Genomic DNA, 20,024 nt, shown 5'->3' on the forward strand with positions numbered 1-20,024 from the left:
GTATTGCAATAAACATGATCAAATCATATTCATGCTCAACGCAAACACCAAATAACACTTATTTAGGTTCAACACTAATCCCGAAAGTATAGGGAGTGTGCGATGATGATCATATCAATCTTGGAACTACTTCCAACACACATCTTCACTTCACCCTTAACTAGTTTCTATTCATTCTGCAACTCCCGTTTTGAGTTACTACTCTTAGCAACTGAACCAGTATCAAATACCGAGGGGTTGCTATGAACACTAGTAAAATACACATTAATAATCAAATATACCTTTGTTCACTTTGCCATCCTTCTTATCCGCCAAATACTTGGGGTAGTTCCGCTTCCAGTGACCAATTCCTTTGCAGTAGAAGCACTTAGTCTCAGGCTTAGGTCCAGACTTGGGCTTCTTCACTTGAGCAGCAACTCGCTTGCCGTTCTTCTTGAAGTTCCCTTTCTTCCCTTTGCCCTTTTCTTGAAACTAGTGGTCTTGTCAACCATCAACACTTGATGTTTTTCTTGATTTCTACCTTCGTCGATTTCAGCATTACGAAAAGCTTGGGAATCGTTTCCGTTATCCCTTGCATATCATAGTTCATCACGAAGTTCTACTAACTTGGTGATGGTGACTAGAGAATTCTGTCAATCACTATTTTATCTGGAAGATTAACTCCCACTTGATTCAAGTGATTGTAGTACCCAGACAATCTGAGCACATGCTCACTAGTTGAGCGATTCTCCTCCATCTTTTAGCTATAGAACTTGTTGGAGACTTCATATCTCTCAACTCGGGTATTTTCTTGAAATATTAACTTCAACTCCTGGAACATCTCATATGGTCCATGACGTTCAAAACGTCTTTGAAGTCCCGATTCTAAGCTGTTAAGCATGGTGCACTAAACTATCAAGTAGTCATCATATTGAGCTAGCCAAACGTTCATAATGTCTGCATCTGCTCCTGCAATAGGTCTGTCACCTAGCGGTGCATCAAGGACATAATTCTTCTATGCAGCAATGAGGATAAACCTCAGATCACGGATCCAATCCGCATCATTGCTACTAACATCTTTCAACATAATTTTCTCTAGGAGCATATCAAAATAAACACAGGGAAGCAACAACGCGAGCTATTGATCTACAACATAATTTGCAAAATACTACCAGGACTAAGTTCATGATAAATTTAAGTTCAATTAATCATATTACTTAAGAACTCCCACTTAGATAGACATCCCTCTAATCCTCTAAGTGATCACGTGATCCAAATCAACTAAACCATGTCCGATCATCACGTGAAATGGAGTAGTTTTCAATGGTGAACATCGCTATGTTGATCATATCTACTATATGATTCACGCTCGACCTTTCGGTCTCAGTGTTCCGAGGCCATATCTCCATATGCTAGGCTCGTCAAGTTTAACCTGAGTATTCTGTGTGTGCAAAACTGGCTTGCACCCGTTGTAGATGGACGTAGAGCTTATCACACCCGATCATCACGTGGTGTCTGGGCATGACGAACTTTGGCAACGGTGCATACTCAGGGAGAACACTTTTTATCTTGAAATTTAGTGAGAGATCGTTTATAATGCTACCGTCAATCAAAGCAAGATAAGATGCATAAAAGATAAACATCACATGCAATCAATATAAGTGATATGATATGGCCATCATCATCTTGTGCTTGTGATCTCCATCTCCGAAGCACCGTCATGATCACCATCGTCACCGGCGCGACACCTTGATCTCCATCGTAGCATCGTTGTCGTCTCGCCAATCTTATGCTTCTACGACTATCGCTACCGCTTAGTGATAAAGTAAAGCATTACAGGGCGATTGCATTGCATACAATAAAGCGACAACCATATGGCTCCTGCTAGTTGCCGATAACTTGGTTACAAAACATGATCATCTCATACAATAAAATTTAGCATCATGCCTTGACCATATCACATCACAACATGCCCTGCAAAAACAAGTTAGACGTCCTCTACTTTGTTTGTTGCAAGTTTTACGTGGCTGCTACGGGCTTAAGCAAGAACCAATCTTACCTACGCATCAAAACCACAACGATAGTTTGTCAAGTTGGTGTTGTTTTAACCTTCGCAAGGACCGGGCATAGCCACACTCGGTTCAACTAAAGTTGGAGAAACTGACACCCGCCAGCCACCTGTGTCCAAAGCACGGCGGTAGAACCAGTCTCGCGTAAGCGTACGCGTAATGTCGGTCCGGGCCGCTTCATCCAACAATACCGCCGAACCAAAGTATGACATGCTGGTAAGCAGTATGACTTATATCGCCCACAACTCACTTGTGTTCTACTCGTGCATATAACATCAAACCATAAAACCTAGGCTCGGATGCCACTGTTGGGGAACGTAGTAATTTCAAAAAATTTCCTACGCACACGCAAGATCATGGTGATGCATAGCAACGAGAGGGAAGAGTGTTGTCTACGTACCCTCGTAGACCGAAGCGGAAGCGTTGACGCAACGTAGAGGAAGTAGTCGTACGTCTTCCCGGTCCAACCGATCCAAGCACCGTTACTCCGGCACCTCCAAGTTCTTGGCACACGTTCAGCTCGATGACGCTCCCCGGGCTCCGATCCAGCAAAGCTTCGGGGAGGAGTTCCGTCAGCACGATGGCGTGGTGACGATCTTGATGTTCAACCGTCGCAGGGCTTCGCCTAAGCACCGCTACAATATGACCGAGGTGGAATATGGTGGAGGGGGGCACCGCACACGGATAAGGAACGATCACGAAGATCAACTTGTGTGTTCTAGGGTGCCCCCCTGCCCCCGTATATAAAGGAGCCAAGGGGAGGGGGCGGCCGGCCAAGGAGGGCGCGCCAAGGGGGAGTCATACTCCCACCGGGAGTAGGACTCCCTTCTTTCCTAGTTGGAGAAGGAGAAGTGGGAAAGAGGAGGAAGAGGGAAAGGAAAGGGGGGGGGCGCCGCCCCCTTCTCCTTGTCCTATTCGGACTAGGGAGGGGAGGGGCGCGCGGCCACCTCTTGCCTCCTTTCATCTTCTCCCTTAGGGCCCATGTAGGCCCAATAACCCCCAGGGGGGTTCCGGTAACCCCCCCGGTACTCCGGTAAAATCCCGATTTCACCCGGAACGATTCCGATATCCAAATATAGGCTTCCAATATATCAATCTTTATGTCTCGACCATTTCGAGACTCCTCGTCATGTCCATGATCACATCCGGGACTCCGAACAACCTTCGGTACATCAAAATACATAAACTCATAATGAAACTGTCATCGTAACGTTAAGCGTGCGGACCTGGATGCTGATATTGGTTCCTACATATTCTACGAAGATCTTTATCGATCAGACCGCATAACAACATACGTTGTTCCCTTTGTCATCGGTATGTTACTTGCCCGAGATTCGATCGTCGGTATCTCAATACCTAGTTCAATCTCGTTACCAGCAAGTCTCTTTACTCGTTCCGTAATACATCATCTCACAACTAACTCATTAGTTGCAATGCTTGCAAGGCTTATGTGATGTGCATTACCGAGAGGGCCCAGAGATACCTCTCCGACAATCGGAGTGACAAATCCTAATCTCGAAATACGCCAATCCAACATGTACCTTTGGAGACACCTGTAGAGCACCTTTATAATCACCCAGTTACGTTGTGACGTTTGGTAGCACACAAAGTGTTCCTCCGGCAAACGGGAGTTGCATAATCTCATAGTCATAGGAACATGTATAAGTCATGAAGAAAGCAATAGCAACATACTAAACGATCGGGTGCTAAGCTAATGGAATGGGTCATGTCAATCGGATCATTCACCTAATGATGTGATCCCGTTAATCAAATAACAACTCTTTGTCCATGGTTAGGAAACATAACCATCTTTGATTAACGAGCTAGTCAAGTAGAGGCATACTAGTGACACTATGTTTGTCTATGTATTCACACATGTATTATGTTTCCGATTAATACAATTCTAGCATGAATAATAAACATTTATCATGATATAAGGAAATAAATAATAACTTTATTATTGCCTCTAGGGCATATTTCCTTCAAGACCCGACCTTGGATCCGAGCGTCGTACTGGATACTATAACCCCTAAAGTCTCGGCGGAGATGAATGAGGCCTTGTGTAAAGTTTATACGGAGGAGGAGATATCCAATGCGATGTTTCAGATTGGCCCCTTGAAGGCACCATGATGTGATGGGTTTCCAGCAAGGTTTTATCAAAGCAATTGGGTTGTTCTCAAGGATGAGATAGTGGCAGCGGTGCAGGAGTTTTTTACCAATGGTGTCATGCCGAGTGGAGTTAATGATACGACCATTGTGCTAATTCCCAAAGTGCAACATCCACGAGAGCTTAAGGATTTCAGACCCATTAGCCTATGCAATGTGGTCTATAAGATCATTTCAAAGTGCATGGTCAATAGGCTTCGGCCTCTCTTAACTGAGCTTATCTCTGAAAATCAGAGTGCCTTTATCCCCGGGAGGCTATTTCTGATAACTCCATCATTGCATTTGAGTGTATTCATCACATCCAAAACTTCAAAGCAAATTCCCCATCGTTTTGTGCTTACAAGATGGATTTGTCAAAGGCTTATGATCATGTTGATTGGAACTTCTTGGAGAAGGCTCTTTCCAAGTGGGGATTCTCTGATGAATGGATATCGCGTGTTATGGCATGTGTGACTTCTGTGAAGTATTCTGTGAAATTCAATGGGAAGTTGTTGGAGTCCTTCTCCACCTAAAGAGGGCTCCGCCAAGGTGATCCATTATCCCCCTTCCTCTTCCTCTTTGTGGCTGATGCTCTTTCTGTTCTATTGAATAAAGCAATGAGAGAAGATGGCCTGCAAGGGGTCAAGATATGCAGGAGTGCTCCGGTTATTTCACATCTTTTGTTTGCGGACGATTCACTGTTGTTCTTTCACGCTTCGGAACGGCAAACTAGTTTGGTTAAGAGTGTGTTGAACACGTATTCGGCGGTGACTGGACAATTAATCAACCCGTCGAAGTGCTCCATCCTCTTTTCAGGAAACTGCTTGCCAAGTGTGGTGCATGAGGTTAAGTCTGTTCTGGAGATTACACAAGAAGTTTTTGAACCTAAGTATTTGGGTCTCCCGGTTCCGGAAGGAAGAATACATAAAGGAAATTTTGAAACCATCCAGGATCGCTTGCGCAAGAAACTTATTGACTGGAGTGAGCAATATGTGTCCTCTGGAAATAAGGAGATTTTGATCAAGGTTGTCACACAAGCCCTACCCACTTATGTTATGAGTGTCTTCAAGCTCCCTGCTTCGGTCTATGATGAGCTGACTCGTATGATCCGCCAATATTGGTGGGGAGTCGAGAATGAGAAGAAGAAGATGGCATGGATGAGTTGGGACAAGTTGAGGCTACCTAAACCTATGGGAGGCATGGGGTTTAAGGATATGAGGGCATTTAATCAAGCTTTGTTAGCCAAACAAGCTTGGCGACTTATAGACACGCCGGATAGCCTGTGTGCAAGGCTTATTAAGGCAAGATACTATCCTTCGAGACAGCTGCTTGTTACGTCGTTCTCAGACAATGGTTCTTCAGTTTGGAAGGGTATCTTACATGGTCTTGATCTGCTAAAGAAAGGTGTTATTTGGAGGGTTGGCAATGGAGCTGATATACGCACGTGGAGGGACCCCTGGATTCCCCGGCCATCGACGTTTCTCCCTATCACTCCCAAGGGAAACTGTCGGCTAAACCGGGTGACGGATTTCATTGATGATAACGGTGCTTGGCGTGTTGATCGCCTATGGGAGTTCTTCTGGCCCATGGACGTGGATTACATACTAAAAATCAGGACTTCTCCATGCAACCACGATGATTTTGTATCCTCGTTCCCGGAGAAGTCTGGAATCTTCATGGTACGGAGCGCGTATAAGCTGGCCACATGCGATCACAACGTCGCTTTTGCTAATGGATCATCTAGTACAAACCCGGACGGTGATCGTGCAGTATGGAATCGTATTTGGGCGACTAATGTGCCCCAGAAGATGAAAATTAATGCTTGGAGAGTGGCAACGGGCTCGTTAGCAACCTAACAGTGCAAAAATCAAAGGCACTTGGCGACTCGTTCTTCATGCCCTATCTGTGGGGTAGAGGAGTCTACATTTCATGCGCTGGTTGCATGCACACATGCAAGAATATTGTGGATTAACATGCGTCGAAGATGGCCTCTACCGGATGATGTCGCGCTTATCGATAACGGGAAGGATGGCTCATGTCCCTTCTCAGTTTATGATCGGAGACAGTTGCTGATATGGTAATCTTGTTGATTTGGAGGATATGGCACATCCGTAATGACCCATATCATGGCAAGGAAGCCCCCCCCCCCCCGGTGATGGCCTCGGTCGAGTTCTTGGATAGCTACTACAAGTCTATCAACCTGGCGGGCAAGTTTACAGTGGAGGAGATTGTCAAAGGCAAGATGTCCTCGACAGCCCCTGGGGTACCGTGCCAAAAAGCTGGTGCAACTGTCATGCCATGGCCGGTTCCACCGTTGGGGTCAGTGGCCCTGTCCGTCGATGGCTCCTTCCACCCCGAGGACGGCTCTGCGGCAGTTGGAATGGCCCTAAGAAACCATGAGGGGGCCATTCTTTTTGCAGCGTACAGATATGTGTTTCACTTCAATGATTCTCTGGAGGCGGAACTACATGCGATGATGCAAGGTATGGTGCTGGCTATTGAGCATTCCGCTGCTCCGGTGATTCTTCAATCGGACTCTTCTGATGTAACACCCCGGATGTGATTTACCCAATATGTACTCCAACTCTTGCCTTTCCGGCCTTAAGTTATTTTATTTTCTCGGGTTCGGGCTTTTGTCTCCGTGTGTTGTTGCCGTTGTCATGCATCTCATATCATGTCATCATGTGCATTGCATTTGCATACGTGTTCATCTCATGCATTCGAGCATTTTCCCCGTTGTCCGTTTTGCATTCCGGCGCTCCGTTCTCCTCCGGTGGTCAATTCTACCTTTCTTTTGTGTGGGGGGATTAAACATTTCCGGATTGGACCGAGACTTGGCAAGCGGCCTTGGTTTACTACCGGTAGACCGCCTGTCAAGTTTCGTACCATTTGGACTTCGTTTGATGCTCCAACGGTTAACCGAGGGACCGAGAAGGCCTCGTGTGTGTTGCAGCCCAACACCCCTCCAAGTTGGCCCAAAACCCACCAAAACCCCCTCCATCATCTAGAGCATTCGATCACGATCGCGTGGCCACAAACCGCACCTCATTTGGACTCTCCTAACTCCTCCTATGCCTATATAAAGACCCCCTCCGAAATTCTCCTTCTCCTTCCCCCGAAACCCTAGTCTCCTTCGTCTCCACGCGCCGGCGGACACTTTTTCGTCCGGCCGGACACGTCCACTCCGCCTGTCCGCGCCACGTGGCGCCTCCCTATTCGCCCGGTCGCAGCGCCCACTTCGCCGCGCCTCCACCTGCGCGCCGGCCCGCTCGGCCCGCGTAGGGCCCCCGCGGGCCCGAAGCTCCACGCCGCCCGGGAGCCCAAGCCGCTGCCGTCCTCTTCCTCCACGACGCCCGGTCGGCGGCCGCCGCCGCGCGCCATCGCCGACCTCCGCCTCTCCCCCGCCGTCCGTCGCCGCCAAGCCGCGTCGTGGCCGCGCCCGACGACCGCCGTCACCTCCTCCGCCGCCCTCGTGCCCGGATCCGGCTCCCTCTCCCTCCTCCTCCTCGGAACGGCAAGTCCGGCGACCCTCCGGCGACCTCGAAGCTCCGGCCGACGAACCTCGTAGAACGCGCCAGATCCAGATCTGAGAATCGGGGTTGACTTTTTCGTCCCAAACCCTAATAATTGGCGTTTTTCATCATGCTATATCTCCGCATCCGTAGCTCCGTTTTTGGCATATAGCATATCAAAATGTTCGTCTTAGAGAGCACATCATTTCATTCCATTGCATCATTTTCATTTGAGTTCATTTTGATGCCCGAAATTCTGTTGGAAAATGCTACTTGAGATATTTGTCAGATCTGCTGCTCCATTTAGATATTTGTCATTTTTGCAATGATTAATGTGTGCATGATATGCCCATGAGCTCTACATATGTTTTGTTAAGGGTTTTGCCATCTTTCCAGAGGTGCAACCCATGTATTTTTGTGATGTGTGTGGTGACTAGCACAAGCTTGCAAAGTGAGGCACTTGGTAATGCTGATTTCAGGGACTTAGCATTTCCACCAAGTCCTTGACCTGCTTATCTCATATGGCCATATGTTCATGTTGTTTCCTAGTGATCCGTGCCTCTTTTGAGGATGATCAGTAAGGATGTTTTGTTAATCTTGTAGTGCTCTATCCATCCATGTCTTTGTTTGTAATTATGGAGCACCCTAGCTTGCGTCAATCGAGCTCTACTTTTGTCATTTCGTGAATCTGAGCAGATCGTCTACTTGTTAGCGATTTTGCCGATGATTTTGTAGTTGATCCGTGCATGCTATGTTATTGTTCTTGCCATGTCTAGCTTGTATTTTGTGTATTCTTGATGGGTGCATGCTTAGATTGTCATGACTTGCTCTGTAGTGAGTGCATCGAGCTCGTAAACATGCCTACTTGATATCTGTTTCAGCATGCTCCAGTTTTCACTAAGTCTGTGATCTGATTATGTTTTTGTCATGTTCACATGCTTGCGAATGTATTTTCTGATCCCTTTTGGCTCAAGGTCACTAAGGGACTTTTGTTAAGCTCTTTGAGTAGCTCCATGCCATGCTTTACTTTGCCATGTTCAGGTCCTGTAGCATGTAGTTTTGTTGCTCCGAAGTGTGCTATCTGATCTGAAATTCCAGACAAGTGTTAATTTCACTAAGTCTGAGATTTGTTTGCCAAATGCATTTTTGCCATGCTTGTTTGAACCTGTTAATTGATGAATTGGCCGTAGCTCAGTGCTAGACTCTTGTTAAGCTGCATGAATGGATCCCTGCTATGTATTTCGATGCCATGTTTGGGTGCTGTAGCATGTTCATCTTGTTGCATTTAGATGGCTACTTGCTGTAAATCGCAGAACGTGACCATATTTGAATTGCTTGCCATTTCCAAACCGTAACTTCGATTCCGGTGATCTTTATATCGTTTTCAAGAGATTCCATCTCATCTTTCCAGTGGCACACTTGGATTTCCAAGTTGAGGCCAGGTTCATTCATTCCTTGTCAAATCTTGCATATGCATCACATATCGCATCCCGCATAGCATACCATCTTTGCATCATGTTGTTTGAGTTTGCACGTGGTTGATTGTGCTCTGTTTGCTTGTTTGTCTTGTTTGGGTAGAGCCGGTAGACGAGTTCGCTAATGAGGAGCCCGTTGAGTTTGCTTTCGAGGATCCAGTCAACTCTGACAACTTTGCAGGCAAGATGATCATACCCTCGAAATCACTACTATCTTTGTTATGCTAGATGCTCGCTCTTTTGCTATGCCATGCTACTATGTCTACCACTTGCTTTCAAGCCTCCCAAATTGCCATGTAAAACCTCTAACCCACCATGTCCTAGCAAACCGTTGATTGGCTATGTTACCGCTTTGCTCAGTCCCTCTTATAGCGTTGCTAGTTGCAGGTGAAGATTGGAGACCGTTCCTTGTTGGAACATTATTTACTTGTTGGGATATCATTATATTGCCATGTTATCTTAATGCATCTATATACTTGGTAAAGGGTGGAAGGCTCGGCCTCTCGCCTAGTGTTTTGTTCCACTCTTGCCGCCCTAGTTTCCGTCATATCGGTGTTATGTTCCCGGATTTTGCGTTCCTTACGCGGTTGAGTGATAATGGGAACCCCTTGATAGTTCGCCTTGATTAAACATTTTTCAGCAATGCCCAACCTTGGTTTTACCATTTGCCACCTAGCCCCTTTTTCCCTTGGGTTTCCGGAGCCCGAGGGTCATCTTATTTTAAACCCCCCCCCCCCGGGCCAGTGCTCCTCTGAGTATTGGTCCACCTCGTCAGTCGCCGGTGGCCACCAGGGGCAACTCTGGGCTGGCCTACCGGAAGTTTGGACAATCTGAGTGTGCCCTGAGAACGAGATATGTGCAGCTCCTATCAGGATTTGTTGGCACATTCGGGCGGTGTTGCTGGATTTGTTTTAACCCGTCGAAGTGTCTTGAAGAACCGGGATACCGAGTCTGATCGAAACGTCTTGGCAGGAGGTCTATTCCTTCGTTGACCGTGAGAGCTTGTCATGGGCTAAGTTGGGACTCCCCTGCAGGGATTTGAACTTTCGAAAGTCGTGCCCGCGGTTATGGGCAGATGGGAATTTGTTAATGTCCGGTTGTAGACAACTTGAACCTTAACTTATTTAAAATGAATCAACTGTGTGAGTTACCGTGATGGCCTCTTCTCGGTGGAGTCCGGGAAGTGGACACGGTGTTGGAGTAATGTTTGCCGCAGGATTGCCCTCTAGTTACTCGTTCGCGCTTTGCCTCCTCTTCTCGCTCTCTTTTGCGAACAGGATAGCCACCATATATGCTAGTCGCTTGCTGCAGCTCCACATATTTACCTTGCCTTACCTATTGAGCTTAAATAGTCTTGATCGCGAGGGTGCGAGATTGCTGAGTCCCTGTGGCTCACAGATTACTTCCAAACCAGATGCAGGGCCTGATGATTCTGCTCCAGGTGACGCGCTTGAGCTCAAGTGGGAGTTCGACGAGGACTCTCAATGATACTACGTGTCTTTCCCTGATGATCAGTAGTGGTGCCCAGTTGGGGGTGATCGGGACCGTGTCGCATGTTGGGTTGTTCTTTTATTTTGGCGCCGTAGTCGGGCCATGAGTGTTTGGATGATGTAATGTTAATTATGTACTTTGATTGACGTGGCGAGTGTAAGCCAACTATGTATCTCCCCTTTTATTATCTATATTACATGGGATGTTGTGAAGATTGCCTAACTTGCGACATTGTTTTCAATGCGGTTATGCTTCTAAGTCGTGTCTCGGCACGTGGGAGCTATAGCCGCATCGAGGGCGTTACAAGTTGGTAATCAGAGCCTTCCCCGACCTTAGGAGCCCCATTGCTTGATCGTTTTAGCAGCCGAGTTGTGTCTAGAAAAATGTTTTGTGTCATTTAGGAATTATATATCGGAGAGTTTAGGAATTCTTTTTACTTCCCAGTCTCCTCATCGCTCTGGTAAGGCATCCTGACGTGGAGTTTTGACTCTTCTCTTCTCAAATTTCACTAATTTTTTTTTAGGATCACGCGGGTATCTTGGAATCGTTCAGATGGTTTTGTGACGAGAACATTGTCTTGGTGCCTCCTGTCAGGGGTTTTGTGGCAGTTTCCCGGGGAGTTGAGCTCTGAGGTATTGTCGTCACAATTTTATCGTTGCAATTCTGGAATACCCGAGTTTAGTACGCCGACATCGAAAATCTCTTTTATGCAGTTCGTTGGTGAGATAACCTCGACGCCACCCAGTACTGGGGCGGGAGTTCGGGAGTATCGCCATAACTTGTATAACGGATGCTTTTCGAAGGTTGAGGTAGGTGGTTTCCGAAGTTTTCTCGGTTATGTGTTGAAGGATGGATACAGCTGGATGTAGGATTTGCTAGAATTGGGTGAGATATTATGCTTCCCCTGTATCCCCAACACCTGATTGCATAACCGGAAAGGTTCGGGAGTTTCATAGGTGAGAATTCTTGTAGCTCTAGTTCCTCTTCCACGGATATTTGGTTTGAGATTGGGTTTTCTTACCGAGTATTCGTTCTTGATCCGTACCTTGTTGATTTATTTCTCTACCTAAATTCTAAGTGGCTTCTCAATTTATGGATATGTGACCATTTCAAGAGGAATGCATTAGTTCATTTTGTTCGGATGTGAAGACTATATGTTGCAATTTTCATTCCGTTGGATTCAGCTTCATTTTATCTGTCAATGTGCTAACGGTGGTCAACCTCTTCAGGATGGCTCCCACTAAGAGCACCAATCAGAATCAAGATCCACCACCACCTCCACCTCCTCCGGAGGCATGGCAAGCTGTGATGGCCGCAACCAATGCAAACACATAGTTGATCATGCAAATTCTTCAAGAGCGCAATCAAGCGAACCAAGGCAACAATCAGAATCACTTTGCTACACTAAACCAGTTCCTTGCTAACGGGCCAAAGACTTTCAGCAATTGTGTTGAGGCAACTGATGCTGACGATTGGCTCGTGGATCTGTGCAAGCATTTTGAGTGCAGTAACGTCAGGCCTGAGGACTTCGTCAAGTTCGCTTCCTTCCAACTCAAAGATCAAGCTGCAGAATGGTTCCAGCAGTACAAGGATTCCAGAGGTGGACGTGTTATTACCTGGGATGAATTCCGTCAAGACTTCAGAGCTCACCATATTCCCCAGAGTGTGGTTGAAAGCAAGCGTGAGGAATTCTGCAACCTGAAGCAAGGCTCTTTGTCTGTCTATGACTACAACAAGTTGTTCCAGAAGCTCGCCCGCTTTGCCAAGCAGGACATTCCTGATGAGAAGAGCATGATATACCAGTTCAGGGGTGGTCTCAGAGAAGAAATCCAGCTAGCTCTTGTTCTCTTTGAGCCCTTGAGGTACGATGAGTTCTACAACATGGCATTAAAGCAAGAGGCCGCTCAACTGAGGTGTGATGCTTCCAAGAAGCGAGTCAGAGACACTACTCCTTCCTCTACTCAAGTGGCCAAGCAGCAGAAGTATTGGCTTCCTCCTCCTCCGTTCCGTCAGCCGTATCAGCAGAAGAGCAAAGGTGGCAGTGGATCTTCCCACCCACCCAACCCTGGGTTTCAGAACAAGACTTCGTCTCAAGCTCCAAGATCGAGTGCTCCGTATCACCGTCCGCTTTCAGAGGTCACGTGCAACAAGTGCCAACAGAAGGGCCACTATGACAACAAATGCTTGAATCAGAGGCGCCTCCCTCCTCCTCCTCCTGTGAGATCGACAAGTACAGCTGTGGTCAAGCATAACCCCAAGTACGCCAAGGTCAATATGGTGAATGCAGCTCAGGCAGAGGACTCGTCAGATGTCATCATGGGTAACCTTCCTGTTAACGATGTTCCTGCAAAATTTCTTTTTGACACTGGTGCATCGCATTGTTTCATCTCGAAACCTTTTGCATCTAAGCATGAGTTGATTTCCCAAGTTATGCATACACCGTTAGCAGTTGTCTCTCCGGGTAGATGTTTGCTCGCTAACCACGAGATTCCGGATATTTCTATTATGATGGGTGATTTCAAGTTTCTGGCTTCTCCAATGGTTCTTGGTAACTCGGATATTGATCTTATTCTCGGGATGGATTGGCTATCTAAGCACAAGGCTCAGCTTGATTGTGCAGCCAGGCAGATTCAATTGACTCATTCGCCTGAGGATGTAATTGTCTTTGCCGCTCGGGATAATACTATCCGTCTGTTTTCTCTCAATGAGAAGGGTGAACTGGATGCTATCTCGCAAATTACAGTCGTTTGCGAATATCAAGACGTCTTTCCAGAAGAGCTTCCAGGAATGCCTCCGCACCGGCCAGTTGAATTCGTCATTGATCTTGAGCCTGGCACGGAACCTGTGTGCAAGCGTCCTTACAAGCTCGGACCTGAAGAGTTGAAGGAGCTGAAGAAGCAACTCGATATTCAAGAGAGAATGGGTCTCATCCGGCCTAGTTCTTCTCCATGGGGTTGTGGTGTTCTTTTTGTGAAGAAGAAGGATGGAACGGACCGACTTTGTGTTGATTACCGTCCATTGAACAAGAAGACCATCAAGAACAAATACCCACTTCCCAACATCAACGAGCTGTTCGAACAACTCAAAGGTGCCCAAGTATTCTCCAAGCTTGATCTCCATATGGGTTATCATCAGATTCAAATCCGTGAGCAAGATATTCCCAAGACGGCTTTCAGCACAAGCTATGGTTCATATGAATACACTGTCATGTCTTTTGGCCTCGTCAACGCTCCTCCGACGTTCTCTCGCATGATGAACTTCATCTTCAACGCCTACACCAATGACTTCGTTTTGGTCTATCTCGACGACATTCTGGTTTTCTCGAAGAACAAGGAAGATCATGCCAAGCACTTGCGTTTGGTGCTCGATAAGCTCAGAGAACACCAGTTCTACGCCAAGTTCTTCAAGTGCAAATTTTGGCTCGATGAGGTTCTTTATCTTGGTCATATCATCTCTGCCAAGGGCATTGCGGTGAATCCTGAGAAGGTGTCTGCAATTGTGAATTGGGAACCTCCTCAGAACGTGAAGCAACTCCATAGCTTCATCGGTCTCACAAGCTATTGTCGAAGATTCGTTGAAAACTTTTCTAAGATCACGAAGCCTCTCTCAAATCTTCTCCAGAAGCACGTCAAGTACGTTTGGTCTCCGGAATGTGACATTGCTTTCAACACTTTGAAAGAGAAATTGAACACTGCTCCAGTTCTGACTCCGCCTGATGAATCCTAGCCGTACGAGGTCTTTTGCGATGCCTCTCTCCAAGGTTTTGGCGCAGTGTTGATGCAAGAGAAGAAAGTTGTTGCTTATACCTCTCGCCAGTTGAAGCCCAATGAGAAGAACTACCCCACTCATGATTTTGAGTTGGCGGCAGTTGTGCATGCTCTTTTGACTTGGAGACATCTTTTATTGGGAAGAAAAGTGGACATCTTCACTGACCACAAGAGTCTCAAGTACAGCTTCACTCAGCCTAATCTCAACCTCAGGCAAACTCGATGGGTCGAAATGATTCAAGAGTATAATCCGAGTATCGAGTATACTCCAGGCAAGGCCAATGTGATTGCTGAAGCATTGAGCAGGAAGGCTTACTGCAACAATCTGATTCTCAAGCCTTATCAACCCGAGCTTTGTGAAGCTTTCCGCAAACTTAATCTGCAAGTTGTTCCTCAAGGTTTCCTCGCCAACCTTCAAGTCTCTCCTACCTTGGAAGACCAGATTCGCCAAGCTCAACTTCTGGATGCTATGGTGAAAAAGGTGAAGATTGGGATTGCCAAGAGTCAACCCAAGTACAAGTGCTACCGCCTTGATGACAAGGATACTCTCTTCTTCGAGGATCGTATTGTTGTGCCCAAAGGTGACCTTTGTAAAGTGATCATGAACGAGGCTCACAATTCTCTCCTCTCCATCCACCCTGGGAGCACGAAGATGTATCAGGACCTCAAGCAGGCTTATTGGTAGACTCGAATGAAGCGCGAGATTGCTCAATTCGTGAATGAGTGTGATGTCTGCAGAAGAGTGAAGGCAGAACACCAAAGGCCAGCGGGTCTCCTCCAACCTCTTGCCATTCCAGAATGGAAGTTTGACCACATTGAGATGGACTTCGTGACTGGGTTTCCAAAGTCCAAACGTGGCAATGATGCTATATTCGTTGTCATCGACAAACTCACCAAAGTGGCTCACTTTCTGCCTATCAAAGAGTCAATCACTGCAGCTCAATTGGTGGAACTCTATACCTCTCGGATTGTCTTTCTGCACGGTATTCCACAAGTGATCTCTTCATACCGTGGCAGCATCTTTACCTCCAAGTTTTGGGATTCTTTTCAGAAGGCCATGGGCACCAACATCCGCTTCAGCACAGCTTTCCATCCTCAAACTAGCGGTCAAGTCGAGCGTGTCAACCAGATTCTTGAAGATATGCTCAGGGCTTGTGTGATCTCCTTCGGCATGAAGTGGGAGGATTGTCTTCCTTATGCTGAATTCTCCTACAACAACAGTTTTCAAGCAAGTTCGGGCAAGGCCCCATTTAAAATTCTGTATGGCAGGAAATACCGTACCCCTCTCAACTGGTCTGAAACCGGTGAACGTCAGCTTTTGGGTAATGACTTAATCACAGAGGCAGAGGAAATGTGCAAAGTCATTCGAGATAACCTCAAAGCAGCCCAATCCCGCCAGAAGAGCTACTATGATAGTAAGCACCATGATTTGGATTTCGAGATCGGAGATCATGTTTACCTCCGCGTCTCTCCAATGAAAGGTACTCGTCGCTTCGGTATCAAAGGGAAGCTTGCCTCTAGATACGTGGGACCTTTCAAGATTGTCAGCAAGAGAGGCGATCTCGACTATCAACTCGAGCTTCCTTCAAACTTTGCAAATGTTCATGATGTGTTTCATGTCTCTCTGCTTCGAAAGTGCTTCAAGACTCCTGACCGCACCGTCAACTTCGAGGACATTGAGCTCCAAGAAGATCTCTCTTATCGTGAGCACCCAGTTGCTATTCTTGAAGAGACTGAACGCAAGACTCGCAACAAGTCAATCAAATTCCTCAAAGTCAAGTGGTCACACCATTCCGACCGTGAAGCTACCTGGGAACGCGAGGATCACCTCCGTTCTGAGTACCCGTCATTCTTTCAGTCCTAGATCTCGGGATGAGATCCTTTCATAGTGGTGGAGTGTTGTAACACCCCGGATGTGATTTACCCAATATGTACTCCAACTCTTGCCGTTTCCGGCCTTAAGTTATTTTATTTTCTCGGGTTCGGGTTTTTGTCTCCGTGTGTTGTTGTCGTTGTCATGCATCTCATATCATGTCATCATGTGCATTGCATTTGCATACGTGTTTATCTTATGCATTCGAGCATTTTCCCCGTTGTCCGTTTTGCATTCCGGCGCTCCGTTCTCCTCCGGTGGTCAATTCTACCTTTCTTTTGTGTGTGGGGATTAAACATTTTCGGATTGGACCGAGACTTGCCAAGCGGCCTTGGTTTACTACCGGTAGACCGCCTGTCAAGTTTCGTACCATTTGGACTTCGTTTGATGCTCCAACGGTTAACCGAGGGACCGAGAAGGCCGCGTGTGTGTTGCAGCCCAACACCCCTCCAAGTTGGCCCAAAACCCACCAAAACCCCCTCCATCATCTAGAGCGTTCGATCACGATCGCGTGGCCGCAAACCGCACCTCATTTGGACTCTCCTAACTCCTCCTATGCCTATATAAAGACCTCCTCCGAAATTCTCCTTCTTCTTCCCCCGAAACCCTAGTCTCCTTCGTCTTCACGCGCCGGCGGACACTTTTCCGTCCGGTCGGACACGTCCACTCTGCCTGTCCGCGCCACGTGGCGCCTCCCTATTCGCCCGGTCACCGCGCCCACTTCGCCGCGCCTCCACCTGCGCGCCGGCCCGCTCGGCCCGCGTAGGGCCCCCGCGGGCCCGAAGCTCCACGCCGCCCGGGAGCCCGAGCCGCCGTCGTCCTCTTCCTCCACGACGCCCGGTCGCCGGCCGCCGCCGCCACGGCACCGCTGCGCGCCATCGCCGACCTCCGCCTCTCCCCCGCCGTCCGCCGCCGCCAAGCCGCGTCGGGGCCACCCCCGACGACCGCCGTCACCTCCTCCGCCGCCCTCGTGCCCGGATCCGGCTCCCTCTCCCTCCTCCTCCTCGGAACGGCAAGTCCGGCGACCTCCGGCAACCTCGAAGCTCCGGCCGACGAACCTCGTAGAACGCGCCAGATCCAGATCTGAGAATCGGGGTTGACTTTTTCGTCCCAAACCCTAATAATTGGCGTTTTTCATCATGCTATATCTCCGCATCCGTAGCTCCGTTTTTGGCATATAGCATATCAAAATGTTCTTCTCAGAGAGCACATCATTTCATTCCATTGCATCATTTTCATTTGAGTTCATCTTGATGCCCGAAATTCTGTTGGAAGAATGCTATTTGAGATATTTGTCAGATCTGCTGCTCCATTTAGATATTTGTCATTTTTGCCATGATTAATGTGTGCATGATATGCCCATGAGCTCTACATATGTTTTGTTAAGGGTTTTGCCATCTTTCCAGAGGTGCAACCCATGTATTTTTGTGATGTGTGTGGTGACTAGCACAAGCTTGCAAAGTAAGGCACTTGGTAATGCTGATTTCAGGGACTTAGCATTTCCACTAAGTCCTTGACCTGCTTATCTCATATGGCCATATGTTCATGTTGTTTCCTAGTGATCCGTGCCTCTTTTGAGGATGATCAGTAAGGATGTTTTGTTAATCTTGTAATGCTCTATCCATCCATGTCTTTGTTTGTAATTATGGAGCACCCTAACTTGAGTTAATCGAGCTCTACTTTTGTCATTTCGTGAATCTAGGCAGATCGTCTACTTGTTAGCGATTTTGCCGATGATGTTGTAGTTGATCCGTGCATGCTATGTTATTGTTCTTGCCATGTCTAGCTTGTATTTTGTGTATTCTTGATGGGTGCATGCTTAGATTGTCATGACTTGCTCTGTAGTGAGTGCATCGAGCTCGTAAACATGCCTACTTGATATCTGTTTCAGCATGCTCCAGTTTTCACTAAGTCTGTGATCTGATTATGTTTTTGTCATGTTCACATGCTTGCGAATGTATTTTATGATCCCTTTTGGCTCAAGGTCACTAAGGGACTTTTGTTAAGCTCTTTGAGTAGCTCCATGACATGCTTTACTTTGCCATGTTCAGGTCCTGTAGCATGTAGTTTTGTTGCTCCGAAGTGTGCTATCTGATCTGAAATTCCAGACAAGTGTTAATTTCACTAAGTCTGAGATTTGTTTGCCAAATGCATTTTTGCCATGCTTGTTTGAACCTGTTAATGGATGAATTGGCCGTAGCTCAGTGCTAGACTCTTGTTAAGCTTTATGAATGGATCCCTGCCATGTATTTCGATGCCATGTTTGGGTGTTGTAGCATGTTCATCTTGTTGCATTTAGATGGCTACTTGTTGTAAATCGCAGAACGTGACCATATTTGAATTGCTTGCCATTTTCAAACCGTAACTCCGATTCCAGTGATCTTTATATCGTTTTCAAGCGATTCCATCTCATCTTTCCAGTGGCACACTTGGATTTCCAAGTTGAGGCCGGGTTCATTCATTCCTTGTTAAATCTTGCATATGCATCACATATCGCATCCCGCATAGCATACCATCTTTGCATCATGTTGTTTGAGTTTGCACGTGGTTGATTGTGCTCCGTTTGCTTGTTTGTCTTGTTTGGGTAGAGCTGGGAGACGAGTTCGCTAACGAGGAGCCCGTTGAGTTTGCTTTCGAGGATCCAGTCAACTCTGACAACTTTGCAGGCAAGATGATCATACCCTTGAAATCACTACTATCTTTGCTATGCTAGATGCTCGCTCTTTTGCTATGCCATGCTACGATGCCTACCACTTGCTTTCAAGCCTCCCAAATTGCCATGTCAAACCTCTAACCCACCATGTCCTAGCAAACCATTGATTGGCTATGTTACCGCTTTGCTCAGTCCCTCTTATAGCGTTGCTAGTTGCAGGTGAAGATTGGAGACCGTTCCTTGTTGGAACATTATTTACTTGTTGGGATATCATTATATTGCCATGTTATCTTAATGCATCTATATACTTGGTAAAGGACGGAAGGCTCGGCCTCTCGCCTAGTGTTTTGTTCCACTCTTGCCGCCCTAGTTTCCGTCATATCGGTGTTATGTTCCCGGATTTTGCGTTCCTTACGCGGTTGAGTGATAATGGGAACCCCTTGATAGTTCGCCTTGATTAAACCTTTTCCGGCAATGCCCAACCTTGGTTTTACCATTTGCCACCTAGCCCCTTTTTCCCTTGGGTTTCCGAAGCCCGAGGGTCATCTTATTTTAAACCCCACCGGGCCAGTGCTCCTCTGAGTGTTGGTCCACCTCGTCAGCCGCCGGTGGCCACCAGGGGCAACTCTGGGCTGGCCTACCGGAAGTTTGGACAATCTGAGTGTGCCCTGAGAACGAGATATGTGCAGCTCCTATCGGGATTTGTCGGCACATTCGGGCGGTGTTGCTGGATTTGTTTTAACCTGTCGAAGTGTCTTGAAGAACCGGGATACCGAGTCTGATCGGAACGTCTCAGGAGGAGGTCTATTCCTTAGTTGACCGTGAGAGCTTGTCATGGGCTAAGTTGGGACTCCCCTGCAGGGATTTGAACTTTCGAAAGCCATGCCCGCGGTTATGGGCAGATGGGAATTTGTTAATGTCCGGTTGTAGACAACTTGAACCTTAACTTATTTAAAATGAATCAACTGTGTGAGTTACCGTGATGGCCTCTTCTCGGCGGAGTCCGGGAAGTGGACACGGTGTTGGAGTAATGTTTGCCGCAGGATTGCCCTCTAGTTAC

Source organism: Triticum urartu, chromosome 1A (assembly GCF_056163025.1).
Source record: "Triticum urartu cultivar PI428250 chromosome 1A, HENAU_Tu73, whole genome shotgun sequence".
NCBI classification, from domain to species: domain Eukaryota; kingdom Viridiplantae; phylum Streptophyta; class Magnoliopsida; order Poales; family Poaceae; genus Triticum; species Triticum urartu.